At 41.4% G+C, this 16,668-nt stretch overlaps 1 protein-coding gene across 3 annotated transcripts in view; it reads left to right on the forward strand.

Annotated features, from left to right (window-relative positions):
* Window positions 1-16,668, forward strand: part of TTC7B (tetratricopeptide repeat domain 7B) — a 277,659-nt gene that overhangs the window by 218,894 nt on the left and 42,097 nt on the right. The window lies entirely within an intron of this gene.

The raw sequence follows: 16,668 nt of genomic DNA on the forward strand, positions 1-16,668 counted from the left end.
AAGTATCGTATACATTCTTTGTTCCTAGATGTATACATTTACATTTAGCCATATTAAGCCACATATTATTTGCTTGGACTCGGTTTACCAAGTGATCCAGTTCACTTGGTGTCAGTGACCCGCCTCTTCATCATTTATCATTGCCCTGATTTTTGTGTCATCTGCAAACTATTAGTGATGATTTTACGTTTTCCAGGTCATTAATAAAAATGTTAAATAGTGTAGAGGCAAAAACCTATCCCTGTGGGATCTCCCTAGAAACACATCTGTTCAGTGGTAATTCTCCATTTAGAATTACATTTTGAGACCTATCAGTTAGTCAGCTTTTAATCGCTGTAATGTGTAGCAGGTTCATTTTATATCTTTCTAGTTTTTTAATCAAGTTGTCATGCAGCACCCTATCAGATGCCTTATGTCTATTACATTAATGTCAGTAATACTAACTAGAACAAATTTATGTTTTATCAACCAAATTTGTAATCTCATCAAAAAAGACATCGTTAGCTGACAGGATCTATTTTCCATAAACCCAAGTTGATTGGCATTAATTATATTACCATCCTTTAATTCTTTATTAATCGATTTCTGTATGAGCTATTCCATTATCTTGCCTGGAAGTAATGTCAGTCTTACAGGCCTATAACTACTTAGGTCATTCCACTTATTCCTTTTAAAAACTGGCACAACATTAGCTTTCTTCCAGTCTTCTGGAACTTCCCTGGTGTTTCAAGATTTATTGAAAATCAGCATCAGTGGTTCAGCAAGCTCCTCACCCAGCTTTTTTAAAACTCTTAGATGCAGGTTGTATGGATCTGCTGATTTAAAAATGTCTAACTTAGAGGCTGTTATTTAACATCCTTCTGAATTACCATTGCAATGGTAAGAGTGTTATCATATATGACTACATCATCTTTCCCAAATACAGAAAAGAAATATTTATTGAACACTTTTGCCATTTCTGCATTATTATTTATACTTTTACCATTTCCATCTAGTAATGGACTAATATCATTGTTAGGATTCTTTCTGTTCTTAATATATTTTAAAAACTTCTTATTGTCCTGCCGGCCATAGATGTCTTCTTGTGTCCCTTTGCATCCCTTATCAGTTTTCTATAGTTCAGGGCTTCCAATTTAGGATAAATTTATCCTTTCTTCTATTTGTTATATATATATTAGTTGCCTTCACTTCTCCTTTAAATCAGGTCAGTTTTTTACCAATATGGTCTTCTTTGTTTGTTGAAGGATGGTGGCATTTTGGACATCCAGTAAAAGTTTCTTCAACAATTCCTAATTATCATTCATATTTTTTGGATTAAATTCTTCATCTCAGTTGACCTGGCTCATATTGTTTTCGACTCTGTGAAGCTGACTCTATTAAAGCACCAAGTATGTATATCCCTGGTCTGGACTTTATTCTGTTTGCACACTATAAATGTGTTGAAGTCACAATCATTTGTATTTGTTACCATTACTTTTTAGCTCTGTGATCAGTTCCTCTTCATCTGTCAAGAAGAGGTCTAATATAGAATTCCCTCATGTTGGATGCAACACTTTTTGAGTTAGGAAATTTGTCATCTATAACATTTAGAAATTCCAAGGATGTTTTAGTACTGGCAGCATGACACCTCCAACATGTGTCACTCAAATTGAAGTCCCCCATGATCACACCACTTTTTTTCCTACATATTATAGATGTGTGCATAAGGAACCAGTCATCCTGTTCTCTGTTGTGACTTGATGGTCTGTAGCAGACACCAACTAATACCACACCATTTGCTTTATCTATTAGAACATTGATCCATAAGTATTCAGGATAATTTTTATTGAAGTAATTAGTGATTTGAAATGTATTGTATTTGATGGATGAATTGTAAATGACGAATTCCGATTTCTCTTGTTTGTTACCCAGGCTCCTAATCTTGGTATATAGGCGATTAAAAAACTTCCTCATGTTCTTTATTTCCTTGATTAATTTTGTTCTCAACATCTCAATTTTGTGCTAATTGAGTGCTCATATCTTTCCTCATTTTACTGTCCTCTTTTGTTACTAGTTTAATGCTCTCTGAATATTCTAGCCAGTTCTGGAGAAGATTGGTCCCTCTTTTAATCAGGTGAAAGCCATCCAAACTATGTAGCCCCCTAACCAAAGTTCCACAAAAAAAAAAAACCTCAATCCTACCCCACCTACCTAGCCAGCAGTTCACTTCCAGAATCTTCTGCCTTGCTTTGTTCATGAGACAGGAAGGGTACCAGAGAAGATCACTTCGACATTCTTCTTCCTCAGCATGATTCCGAGTTCCCAGAAGTCATCTAGTATCTGTGAGATATCCCACAACACAGTGTCATTATTTCCACCAATTGATCCTTTCCTGTCAACTTCAAAGGCCTATCTAATCTTACAGTGATGTCTCATGTCTTGGCTCTATGAAGATAGCACAGTATCCTTTTGTCCACCTGTCCCTTGCAGTATGTTCTTTTGAGTCTTCAGAGCATCGAATCCCCAATGATATATTTGTTGTTAATTCCAAAGAGAGAGTGTTTTGAGGAGAAAATTAGTGATGATTTCTCATGTGTGCATACGCACAACTCAACATTTCTGTCCTTTTTTTGAAAGGAGTTCTATTAGTTACAGGTGCGCAAGAGAGATATTTAAGACCAACCCCAACAGTAATGATGTAGCAGTGACAGCATTGTGAAGGCACCAACATCCCTGTAGGAGCAGTTGCTATCTCAGGCTTGTGATTACTGTGTTTAGGTGTCTGATCTGCCTAGCAATTTTAGGAACTGTAATTCAACAAAAAAACATGTCTCAGGACTCTTGATTTTTTTTCTTCCTTAATCCTGATTTTTTTTTTAAATTTACCTTTCTTATTTAATATGGCTTTCTAGTGACTTCTAGAAAGCAGTAATAAAATGTTCTGCTAATTTGAATATATCAGTTACAGTTCAGTACTAAAGCTCAGGTTGGTTAAATAGCAGCTGCATTTTTTGCATAGAATGTTAAAGGTATATCCAGAACACAATCTTAAATTTTAAAGGGGATAGCAAAATGTATGTTAAGGTAAATCAAGCATAGCGATTTCATTTGTTTTCATTGCTTTACATTGAAAACAATTGCTTGCATTAGAAATCAAAGTTACATAACTGACCGATTAAAATGAGCAAGATAAATGCAGGGTAAGATATTTTTTATATATATAAAACACATACTGACCCACAAATAGTAGGGCTTGTTGAGGGCTCCAAGAGTTCCTTTGGCCACCTGCCCACCCACCCACTGTTCTGGCTGCCGCCCCCCCCCAAACCCAAAAAATTCCTTGGAATGGCTATTGACAAAAAGAATATTGAGGTTCATACTGAATACTAAAAACGTGAATCCATTCAAGTCTCTTAGTAAAGCCTGTTTGCATTAATATTTTGTCTGACATTGCACCTAATCATAATAGGCTAGAATCTGTAGTCTATCTCCAGCCTTCCTTATTGTCCATACCTGATCAATTGCTTTTACATAATTTGGTATTTGCAGTAACTTCTTTTAGTCTTAGCTTGGAAATCCATAGTAAACATTTCAAACCCATTTCCATTTCTTGACATCCAGGCAAAACCTTTGGAAATCTTCAATTTATCGTAACTTAAAAGAACTTCATTATTATGATTGTGTTAAACCATCATAAAGTTCTTATTGTCATCTAATTTACTTCACCCCTGATCTTAGATGCATCACACTCCTGGTCCTGATAGCCTCCTTCCCATTTAATAAGTGTTCTACCTACAGATAACAGTAGTCAGTAAAATATATCTACTTCTCTTGGCAAACCATTGAAAATGGGGAAAAAAAGCACACTGCACAAAGGATTCATGCTAATATATAATGCAGGTACATAAACTCTGTGTGTGTTGAACCTTTGTCACATGATTCACTAATGCAAACCAGCTACAATAACTTATAGTCACTCTGATTGTAGGCCCTCGTTGTTGTTATTTTTATGTTTTTATGACCTTCCAATTCACCACAGTTATTTGACCATCTTAGAACTTCTTAATGCAGGGGCTAATGTAGTCAGAGAGACTACTGTACGTCTTGACTGTGGGCAGCTGGAAGTCTGCTGTACTTCCATATGTATTTATAAAAAGATATGGTTTGGGGTTGTTGTTTTGTTTAATCTCCACCCATGGTAGCTGCACTCAGTCTATAGTTGGCTGGGCAAGCAGTCTCCTCCTAGATGGCTGTAAAAGTTGACTATCCACAAATACTGGATGTGCTTTACCCTCTTTCCTACAGATTAATAGCATCTGTTCTTCTTCGAGTGCTGGTCCCTATGTGGATTCCATACATGGGTATGCATGTGCGCCATGCGCCGGAGCAGAAACTGTTTGAAGTTGTCTCCGTCGAACTGTGTATCATGCATGATCCATGTGATTGTGTCTGAGGTCTTATGAGGCTCTGTGGGTCAAAGTCCCCAAAGTTTCCTCTTACTGGCACATGGCCAGAGTCGGAACACTTCTCCTCTTGCCTTTGATAACTGCATAGTTACCCAAAAGAAATCCACAACCATAATAATTAGAAAGTTAGTTAGTTAGTTTGTGCAAGTAGCTTTGTTTTTGTGACAGTTTGTTAGTAAGACTTTAGTAGCTGACATTGCTGGATTCCATCTGGGTATCCCACCCGTACGGGGGACTGTGCCTCGACAAGTTGGGTTTAAGAACTGTGTTGCTTGCCTGTGTTCCTTTTCGGTCAGCGACAGACATCAATGCTATCTCTACTGTCTGGGTGAGTCCCATGTCACCGCCTGGTGCTCCATTTGTCGATCCCTCTCAGCACAAACCTGTCAGGCTAGGGAATTGAGACTCTGCAAGCACCTCATGGAAGAGGCAGTGCATCCACATGCGCAAACCTGAGTGTCACCGACAGACCTGCCGGAACGCCCAGCCGTTCCGATGGTGCTTTCATCCCCTGCCAGTACCGGCAAAGACCCATCGGGCTCATAAAAAGCATGGACATGAGCATAAGGAGGGCTCCCTGGGCCAGACACCCCCCACCCCCCAACCACAGTGTTTCCTCTCCAAGCCAGAATAAGCTGGGCAAGAAATCACGCACATGAACCCTAAGGCACTGGCTCCAAAGAGATCCAAGGCGGACAGGAAGATGAAACACCTGCACAGGCCACAGTCTGCTACCACCTCAACAACCTGTGCACCACCAGCCCCTGTGATACCATCTGCTCTGCCAGGTCCGTTGGGCCTTTTTCAACCAGTGCCAAACACACCCCCGGTGCTTGCATACTGGGCAGACTTTCCCCACTGACACCCATTGCAGAGTTGCTTATGGCTCTGGACAGATCAGACAACGTCTTTCTCCAGCGGATGAACTGCTGCTCTTACAGGAACTGCCTCAGACAAGACGCAGGGGCCTGACACAGACTATTCCGGTGCCACCAGCTAAACGGATCCCGACAGCTCCACCTTTCCTGGAGCAACTCTCGGATTCAGACTGGTCATCCTACTCAGTACCAATCTTCTCACTGGCGCATAGCCCATGGTACCATCAACAAACGTATATTCCGGTATACATACTTCCAGTGGAAAAGTGGTCCAGGTACCCAAGTGGCCCGCCAACATGCCTGGCCCTATTGGCATCATTGAGCGCCTATTGTGGCCGAGGAGCACCACCATTTCACTATGGACCCCCCTCGGAGCTCACTCCCTCGGTCTATGAGGACCCACAGGGGACTGCTAGACGCTGAGTACCGATGGAGCCAACAGAACTGCTGGTACCAACCAGAGCATCATCATCTCTGGACGAGGCACTTTTATTCCTCCTGCCCTCTTCCCGCCAGATGATCAAGGGAAATACCAGGACCTCTTACGCTGCATGGTGATGGCCCTCAAGCTCACGGTGGAAGCTGTGAAAGATCTCCAGGATGAGTTCCTGGATATTTTGCAGCCTGCAGTTCCACATTGTCAGCTGTCAGGTCGTACTGGCAAAGTACGACTTCAGGTTGTACTCCAAGTAGGCAGAGCTCCACACCTCCGTACCAGAGGACAAACAGGTGCTGTTCCAATCCCTCATTGACAAAGGCAAGCTGGTAGTCAAGGACGCACTCCAGGCAGCGGTCAACACAGCAGCACAGTCCCTTGCCTTGGGGTCGTGCTCAGAAGAGACGCATGGCTTCAAACATCGAGATTCCCAGCAGAGGTCCAAAGCACACTGGAAGAGCTCCTGTTTGATAACCATAGGGTGTTCAGTGATAAAACAGACAAGGGTCTGCACTCTCTTAAGGACTCCTGGGCCACCCTGTGATCACTGGGCCTTTATACTCTGGCCCCAGCCTGCTATCAGAATAGACCATTTTTCAGACCACAATACCCTACCAACTAAAGTAGCCACGCCGCTGTCAATGATCTCAACAGCCTAGATTCTTGGCCACCTCTACACCTACAGCATCAACCTCTTGGCAGCACCCCTCCAGATGTTCCTTTTGACTCCTGCATAAAGAACTGCAGATCCAACCCCAACCCTTCCCTGTTGTGCCCGATCATCTTTGGAGGCCGTCTTGCTCTCTTTGCCCACCAATGGAGCAAGAATACCACCGATAGATGGGTGTCAGATGTTATACATGGGATACGTTATAGAGTTCCACACCTTTCCCATGCCACCCTCCCTACAATAGCCGGGCCCACCTGACGCAACTGGACCTCCTCCAACAGGAGGCATACAAACTCCTTGACAGAGGAGCCATAGAACAGGTCCTGCACCTATATCAGGGCCATAACTTCTACTCCCCCTATTTCTTCATACCGAAAAAGGGAGGAGACCTTTTCCCATTCTGAATCTACGGGCGTTGAACCGATTTATGAGCAAATTCAGGTTCCGCATGATTACTGTCCCTCAAATTATCTCCTCCTCCTTCCCTGGAGCATGGGTCACAGCTCTCAATATGAAGGATGGACATCCACATGGACATCCATCCCGTCCACCACAAATTTCTCCACTTTACAGGGGGATTCTCCCACTACCAATTCCAAGTACTCCCCTTCGGGATTGCCATTGCCCCTCTCTTGTTCAAAAAGGTCTTCACTGTGGTGGCAGCACAGATGAGATGCTAAGGACACTCATTTTTTCCTTACCTGCATGACTGGCTCCTAGTGGCACCATCACACAACTGCCTCCTTGCCACTATCCGCACTGTGTGGAAACTTCTTGACAGCCTCAGCATGTGTGTCAACGAGGTAAAGTCCACCCTGGTATCATCCAAAAACCTTACCTTCATAGGAACCTGTCTGGGCTCCTGTACAGCCAAGATGTTCCTTCCACAAGACTGGTTTGCCCAATCACAGCTCTCATCACAAGACTCCAGCGCCACCCCCACACGCGCCTCCGCTACTGCCTGTCACTCCTGGGGCATATGGCGGCATGCACTGCAGTCACACCATATGCCCGCCTCCACATGAGGTGCCTTCAATTATGGCTCTGCTGAGTGTACAACCCACCATGAAACCAACTCAACAAATGGGTCGTCCTTCCACCCACGGTAATAGCCTCCCTGTCCTGGTGGTGTGACCCATTCAAGGTCATGGTGGGCATCCCTTTCAACCCCTCTACTCCACACTCCGCTCTGACCATGGATGCCTCCTTCATAGGCTGGGTTGCCCACATACAGGGCCATACAGCACAAGGCCTATGGTTACCCAGAGAAGCACGGATGCACATAAAGATTCTGGAACTACGGGCAGTCCATTGTGCCTGTCAGGCACTTCTTCCCTTTGTGTAATCCAGACATATATAACACCTCTTGGACAAAAGGACCATAGTCATCTATATCAACAAACGGAGGTGCCAAGTTCACCAGCACTCTTGTCAGGAGGCCTTACAACTGTGGAACTGGTGACTGCGACACCATGTTGTCCTTCACATGTTCCACTTACCGGGGACAGATGACCTCGCAGACACCCTCAGCTTCTCCTTTCACCGCAACCATGGGTGGGAATTACACAACCCCACTCTTCAATCCATCTTCCGACTATGGGGCACACTGCGATGGGATCTCTTCGTGACAGCCACCAACTACAGGTTATCCCTGTTTTGCTCCATGGGTGCCATTGGATGGGACTCACAAGGGGATGCTATCCTCCTCCCCTGGACATCAGAGCTGCACTATGCTTTCCCTCCCATCCCATTTTTCCCACAAGTATTCCACAAGGTGAGGCGGAACAGGGCAGCCTTCCCCTTCTGGCCCTGCCAATATTGGTTCACAGATCTTCTTCACCTCTCAGTCTGCCCACCAGTACGTCTCCCCTCCTCCCCACCCACCCCGAACCTCCTCACCCAACAACAGGGCCAAATCTTCCACCCCAACCCAGAACCTCTTCACCTCACGACCTGGTATTTGGATGGGGCTCGCAAGTAGAAAGGACGTACTCTACACCAGTATGGGATGTACTCACCCACAGTTGACGCCCAACCACCAGGGCATGTAACCAAGCCAAGTGGCAATGTTTCATGGAGTGGGCAACACATAACTATCACTCCATAAACATGGATACTCCTTGACTACCTCCTCAATCTCAGGCCTGACTCACTTTTTCATTTGCATACACCTAGCAGAGATCAGTGCTTTTTTCCCACCTGTGGACGGCATCTTGGTCTTCAGCCTTCCAACCATGACTTGCTTCCTCCATGGCCTCCTGAATACCTTCCCTTCAATCAGAAAACCTAATCCGCTGTGGGAGTTTAATCTCATCCTATCAGCACTTATCAAACCATCCTTTGAGCCTCTTGCAACTTGCTCACTTACCCACCTTTCAATTAAGATGATTTTCTTAGTGGCCATCACTTCTGCCCAACGGGGTCAGTGAATTGGCAGCCATGTTGGCAGAATCGCCATTCATAGTCTTCCATAGAGAAAAAGTCTCCATATAATGCCACCCCAAGTTTCTCCTCAAGGTGGCCTTGCTCTTCCACCTCAGTCAGATAATCCATCTTCCAACCTATTACCCTAATCTGCACACCTCCGCCAGGGCACGTAGCTTACACTTGCTCAACATCCGTCATGCGCTAACCTTCTATCTGCAACACATCCACAATTTCTGAGCCTCGTCAAGATTCTTTCTCGCTATAGCGGAACACTGTGAAAGCTATGCCCTTTCTTCCCAGCGCATCTCTAAATGGATTTACAGCTGCATCACTGAGTGTTACTCCCTTTCACAAGTCTCTTCACCACCAGGCATCACTGCCCACTCTACAAGAGCATAGGCTGTCTCACGTGACTGCAGCACGTCATCCGTAGGCCAAAGTTGGACTACAGGCTGCATCACCTTTTTATTAAACCCATAATTCTCATCTTGTGAGAATGATTCTCCAATATGGATGGAGATAATGGCATTTGAAAACATCCCCTTTTGTGAACCTAATATGCCCAATTTCGGATGGTGGAATGCATTTAATTACTCCTGGGGGAATTCCATGCCAAAAAATTAAAAATTCTGAACACAATATTTTAAAATTCTGCATCTTTTATTGTCAAAATAACACAATATAATCATGCTATTTTCAGTTATTTTGGTAATTTATTTCAAAATACAGACAATAAAAAAGATTCAAGAATTTTTTTTTTAAACAAATACATTCCTTACCAGGCGTATTAATACAGAACTTTGGGTAATCATTCATTTAAACTACAATACAGAAACATATTTCCCGCACCCCTCAGAAGCAGTGCAAAGGCTTGGGGAAGTCAGATGTAACCGACAAGCTGAGGGGGAGAGGTCAGTAATTGCAGGGAAGGAGCCTAGGAATGAACTTGGAGGATTGTTGGTGGGTGAAGTATGGAACAGAGGTTTTTGTGGTTTATTTGGGAGGGAGGGGATTGTTAGAGTTCGGGAGCCTCCCCCCATGCAGACCTTGACTGACCCCTAGCCTCTCCCATTCAGTCTGCCCCCATGTGTCCCTGTTTTTTCATTTTTTTGAAGAATGAAAGTAACTGTGGTTAATAGGGTTAAGTCATATGTCAACGTCTGTAGATCTAAAATTATTTAAATAACTTGAAATACTGAACCAAAACCAGCAGTGAAACTCCATCTGTGCTAATCATGAGTCTTAAACGTGATTCTCACTTTAAGTGTTATGTACATTTGTTATGTGTAAAGTTGTTCCTTTAGATAATTTCCTCCATTCTCCCCTCTCGTGATCATCACCTGCAGATTTCTGCATCACTGTTGCCTTCCTGTTTTTGTAGCTCTGCCTCCCTTGAGGAAGGAGAAACAAGCTTTTTATAGTTGACAGTCAGAGCAGCACCATGGAAAAGTAGCAGTTATTTTTTCTGACTCAGTTGGGAAGTAGGTCATCATCCAGTGATGGCTGGAAGTAGACAGCACGCATCACACCACTATCCAGAAAATAAAAACCTATGCATTCCCGCTAGGGGCAATTTAGAGCCCAAAAAAACAGCATTATCTGAAATAATCTGACCACCATACATAAATCAATATACTGTAATAATACACTTTTACAGTGCCTTTCGATCCTTGTAACAGCCACTAGTAAATCCTTCCAACAGCCCAGTTTCAGAGATGGGGAAACTGAAACAGAGGATGAAGTGACTTGCTCAAGATCTCTTGCTTAAGGAACTTACTTTAAAAAATAGTTTTCAAAAGAGTGTTGTCATGATAGTTTTCCACTGCAACAAATATATTAAAGATGCCTATAGTTATGCTTAGCTACTGTAATTAATAAGCCAACTTTTTTAAGATTTTTGTAAATTAATTTCATGCTCTTTATCACTGGATTCCTGATATAGTGTTATTTCTTTCATTCTGACTACATTGACTAATATTATTTCAAAACCAAAAAATGTTAGGCTGGAGAGAACGTTGACTGTTATGTATCAGTAGTTTGGGAGTGCCGAGGGTGGGGGAATGTTCAGGCGTTAGAAATCTAAGAAGTTCAGAATTGGGATTGAATTTAAAGGAAATCTAAACATTTCCAAGTATGGAAATGTTAAGTGGAGGCACCCAAACAAACTTAGCTCTTTCCTTAGAGTGATGCCAGTCTTCACTCTGCTTTATTCCTTTCGTATCAAGATCCTGGTCGTGAAAATTCTCAGTGATGCTATCAAGGGTTTTCAGATTCAGGACCCTGCTTTGTACGAGATGTTATTCTGAGATCAGTAGACCTTTCCTAAGCATATTATTACTCGTTCCTGCAGCATATGCTGTAGTAATAACCAGAGAGGTAAATACCTCTGGCATGTCTACAAGATTCGCTTGGCTCCTTCTCTACTGAGTTCTCAAGCCTGCATATCTTGAAGAAAAAAGAATGGGAAAATAACAGTAACTTGTTTTGTTAGATGTGTTAGTAAAAGATTGCTTATGTTTTTAATAAAGTTGACCTTTGGAAGTTTGGTTGCTGCAGGAAAAAGGAGAGAAAGCAAAATACATTTTAAGCCAAAAACTTTAAATGAAATGCCTTTTTTGTGAGGAGCAGTATTTTAGCTACTCAAAGGTCTAAATGCTTGAAATAATGTTGTTGTTATCCTAAAAATAAAGAAATGTCATTGGAATTCTGCTGAGTTTGAACAGGCTCCTCCACCTTTGGATCATTCTGTCCAAATGATAACCGTGTACCTGAGCCACAGCCTGTTGAAGTCAGTGGGAGTATTTCTGTTGACTTCAGTGCCTGATTCAAAGCCCACTGTGAGTACAATCCTGAAACTGTGAGTTTCCCAAATAAGACACATGCTTAGAAACACATTCTCCATTTTGAAAGGACAGCTGGAGTTTTACCAGGCATTTTAAATCAATATAGGTTAATTGAATTATAAGCACTGCTCCCACAAACTATTAAATTCTTCACTTGCTGCCACATGTCACTCAAAAACTGACATTATTTTCTGTCTTAGAGATCTTGAAAAATATTATTTCCCATTTTGGCTTACAACCGTAAACTCCCACTGACCACTGTAATAAAATCAAAGGGCATAGACAAGAGTATCCATAGACACTGCTTTTTGGAAAGTAAGATTTTATCCATATACCTGAATAATCAGTAAAGTCAGTTCTGCTGTTGTTTGATTTTAAAAAGTCTCTCTTTATTTTAATGCTAGTGCTATAAGATTGCTATCCAAGTTTTGGAGATAACATATTAAAGGTAGTAAAGGGATGATTCACCTCATTTCTGCAGGTTTTCACCAGGCTCTTTAAAAATATTATTTTAATGTCAGATTCTGTTGATGTGCATATCTACTGTGTAACTTACATTCGAAAATGACCATTGTCAGGAGTTTCACACTTTTTTGGACAGTAAAACTTAATTGCTACTTCGTGACTAAAAAGTTACTTCAGGAATTCATTGTTCCTAGTTTTGTGTAACCACATGCAAACCATATATGACTGTTAATGAAAGGTTAGCAACCCAGCATTGTCAATTCAGACTTTCTCTATATTAATCTTAAGTTGTAATTAGAACTGGTTGCAAGATGTGCCTTACTGTGTGTCCTGGAATATACTAAAATGTCATTCTCTCAGCCAGTTAGTGTGCTGGGATGCTATTTGTTTGTGACCAGTTTACTACATTCCCTTAAACTTGGGCTGTGTGGAGTCTGATTTATATCATTATTGTCAACCATATACTATACAAATCCATGCACTCAGTTTGACTAATAAAAACTCTCGCCCAATTAGATGACAAGAACGTATTGTGTGCTGCATACTGTTCAGTTGCTGAGAAATACTATATCTGTTCTTACTGCCACTGCACAAAATTGCTTTTATTTCTGAACGGATCTTAATTACACAAATTCTTCTACTGTGACTAGCTACTTATCTCAGAACTACTTATCCATCAGCCCACAATTAAAGTGGCCACCTCAGCTTTGACACCCTGAGTTAAAGAACAAGAACTGAAACAAAACTACCTACTCACTTCGTGGACAATAAGTAGCCATCAAATAGTGTCTTTTCAGTCAATGTGAGGCTGGTCTGGATTTGGACCACTGATCCAAAAGGCCATTTGTTACATTCCTGTGCAGCATTCAGTTCACACCAGTTACCATTAAAATTAATCTTGAAATGCATACAAGACTCTGTATCACTACAGTGTAGCCTATTTTATTACTTACTTTACTGTTTGCTCTTAATATTTCAATACTGTTTGTTTAATAATTTTTATACCCCAGTGAGGATCAAGGCCTCATTGTGCTAAATCCTATAAAAACACACCTACGGATACTTGCCCAAAAGAATTTACAGTTTCAGAAGACAATTGACATGCAAAGGGTTGGGGAAAAGGGATAGACTGATATATAAAATTTTATATGGTTGTATTTTAAAAAACTGTTGTTACAAATAAAGTAGCCACCAGCTAGCCCCATCTGCAAAACAACCTAGCCCTCGTTAATTGTCTGATCTCTTATAGGCATTGCAGCATCCTAAAGTTAGTGAAACAAGCTTAGTTGTGAGGGCTAGTCATTAACAAAAGGCCTTTTCAGTAAGAATTTTATCTGTTTGATTTGGCTGTTTCTTAAATACCTGAGCTTTAATGATGTGTTGAGAAGTGCCATTGGGATGCAGATCTGAAGCAAACCAGAAAGGTGCCAGATTTATTCCCCAATGTTTTCATTAATACTTTGGTTTAACTCCTTCACATCTATTGCCTGTTCATATGATGGGCTTGGCAATTGTGCAGGCAGAAAGTGTCGGTAGTCAGTGTTTGAGAACATTAATTGGAAACTGCAATGCGAACAGCTCAGTTTTCTGGGACCATGGCTTCCTCCCAATGGCTTCACTCTATGAGCTACAATAGGCCATGTCACAGCCCTAGTCAAGCTCCCGTTGCTAGGCACTCACCAGGCTGCTGTGTTTCGGTTCTAATACTGGATCCATGTGCTTTTAAGCTTTCTTGACTCTGAGCAGAGTCCAGGCACCGCCTCTGGCCCTGAGTTTCTAGGAACACTTTAAATAGCCTCCTCCTCTGACAGCTGATACTATGGCCCAACTGTCTGAACTCTGAGGATGGTGCCTGTTCCCCCAAAATCCACAGGTGATTAAGCATACCCTTTTCCAGAGGTCCAACCTTGTGGACATGTGATAGTAGAAGCAAACAGAAACAGGCTTTCCAAAGGTTTCTAGCATTTTTATTCTTTACTTCAGACAGCACAAGAGATATGCAGATCTAGGCAAAAGAAGAAATACGAACACACATTTACCTGCTTCAGTTTCCTCAGCACTCTTGAACATTTGGATTTGGGTTAGTGTCCTTTCAGAGTATTCAGTGTCCTTTCAGAGTATCCTGCAGTTTATGGGATTTCTGACTTAGAGTCTCTCCCTTTCCCTCTTGCAACCAGCTTCCTTCAGCCTGGTCTGATCCAGCAGTCAAAAAGGTCGGTTCTGCCACAAAAACATGCCCCTTTGTTCCTTTTTCCTGCCCCAAACTTTCTGCCTGTCTGACCGACCTAACCTCTGTGTTTTAAAGGGCTGTATCAGTACTTCATCTCTTTGTTCCCTCTGCTGGGGAAATTCCATTTCTTCAAACTGCCCAACATTGTGTAAAGAAGTTGAAGAAAACTGGTTTTATCTAGATACAGTATCTGTTTGTTCTGCCTGGGCAAATTCTATTCATTTGCTGATAGTCTTTAATGATCAACTTATTCATAAGTGGACATGCAGGCGCCACTCCACTATCTCCTTAGTACAAGCAGTATCAGAGTGTGCAAGAACATAGTTCAGATAATCATCAGGGCTTAACCAGACATACAGTTCATTGTCTCAAACAATGAATAACATCATAGACAGATTCTCCAAATCATCACAGGCCCTTAATGAGCCATGTATTTCATCCTTTCTTCCTTAGGCAAAAGTGTTGCCCAATATTATAGAAAGAACAGAACATATTTGTGGCTTTTAGGGCTTTCAGGCCCATAATGCAACTGCAGGTCTTTATAGAACAACTTGTGTAGCCCTTATATGTCAGGTGCTTTAAATTTGCTCAAAAAAGAGGAGAGCTCAAAACAGTCCATGCTCAGGAAGCACAGAGGTATGATAAGAAGTGAGGTGGTCAGAAAATAGTAATCTTGGGACAGCTAAATGGCATATTTAAAGTCTCCATGTGTGTCTGATCCTCCAAGGGGGTGATTATCTCAGAGCTTTGTATTAGTATAACAAGTACACAAATCATTTTCATTTGGGAAATGTTGATATCCAGGGCATTCTTCTTTACCCTTCCGTGACTGTTGCTGGGTAAGACTTACCACTGAAAAGGAAAAACAAACACACACCTGTTAAATAAATTTTACCAAAGAAAAAGAACTAATAAGTGAGATGACATTGTAACAATGAAAATGTCAGCTGGTTGTAAACCTACTGCTTCAGGACATAACGAGGGGGTTTTATGTCTTCTAAATATTGATATGTACTGCTAATATTGAATTTAAGACATCAAGTTTGTCTTTGTTTAAATAAAGAATGAAATTCAAAGGTGATAGATGCTCTGAAATAATCTTGAGAGCGTGCTCTGAATCCTAGCATTTGACAGTTAGGAGAATCGAGTGTACCCATTTTTGCATTGACACTATGCTTTGCTTTGCAAGAATCTCAAAGATACTTCACATTTTGCTCCCTGTAATTCTTTTGATATTAGATGAGAATTGCTTTGCAAAACATTTTTTAAATTAGATCAGTCTGCTGTGCAGTGCACTGGACTAATTATTATTTTGCTCCCTGGGCATTTTTTCTGCTCATTGAATTTATTACAGCATTACTTCATAGCTGGAGCTGAGAACTTGCACAGCAATCAAAGCTGTGTGGCACCTGGCATGCATGGCCATCTTGCCTATATATACTCTCTAAGGGTCTTTTGCTTGTAAGCAACATCTGGCACCTAATCATTTGTAATTGTATTTTAGTATAATTAATAAAAATTACTCTATTTTAAAAAGGAGAGTTGGGATTGTTTGGACTAAATAATGGATATAAAACAGTGTTGCTGAGAGCAGCTATCCTCAACTGGCTTTGAAAGGAGGTTGAAGTGGGGGGAAAGGAATTGAGTAAAAAAAAAAATGCTTTGAGATTCTCTGAGTCTGAACTCCTTAACTAGCAGCAAAAATATTTATGTTGACATGAAGTCCCACAACCATGTTGTCTTTTCTATCTGCTGAAGAGCTCATACTAGTGAAATATAAATATAATTGTTTATCAAGGTCAATCTGAGTGGGACAAAGTGTCCTACATGCATTTTTCAAACTTATAATGTGGCATAACTAATAAGTGTATATAATAATCTTGTGTAACACATTTGATAAAAAAATTACCTCCCATAAATATTCAGCCACTGAAGTAAGTGACCTGATAATTCAGCCTAGGCCTTTTAAAATAATTATTGTAAAGTTAGTACAGGAGTCATAAATGTTATAGAGCTGCTGAAGTTAAGGTGTACTACAGCTTGCTGTACTGAGGGAATAATTTTGTGATGGTCACCTAAATTAAATTTACTTCTAATGCACAGGCCTTTTGACCTTCTGGCTACTACTCTGCATTTATCACACAGAAGACTCAGGTTATTTTGGGGTACAGTCTTCGTTTCCCAAGGCAGCAGGCTCATCTCTTGAGAGAGTAGTGATAACTTAATCAATTGTTGTGATTGCTTATTGCTGACTGGGAATTATAACATCTGGTT

This window comes from Emydura macquarii, unplaced genomic scaffold (genome assembly GCF_026122565.2).
Source record: "Emydura macquarii macquarii isolate MOO-44397 ecotype Brisbane River unplaced genomic scaffold, CSIRO-AGI_Emac_v2 contig_1713, whole genome shotgun sequence".
NCBI classification, from domain to species: domain Eukaryota; kingdom Metazoa; phylum Chordata; order Testudines; family Chelidae; genus Emydura; species Emydura macquarii.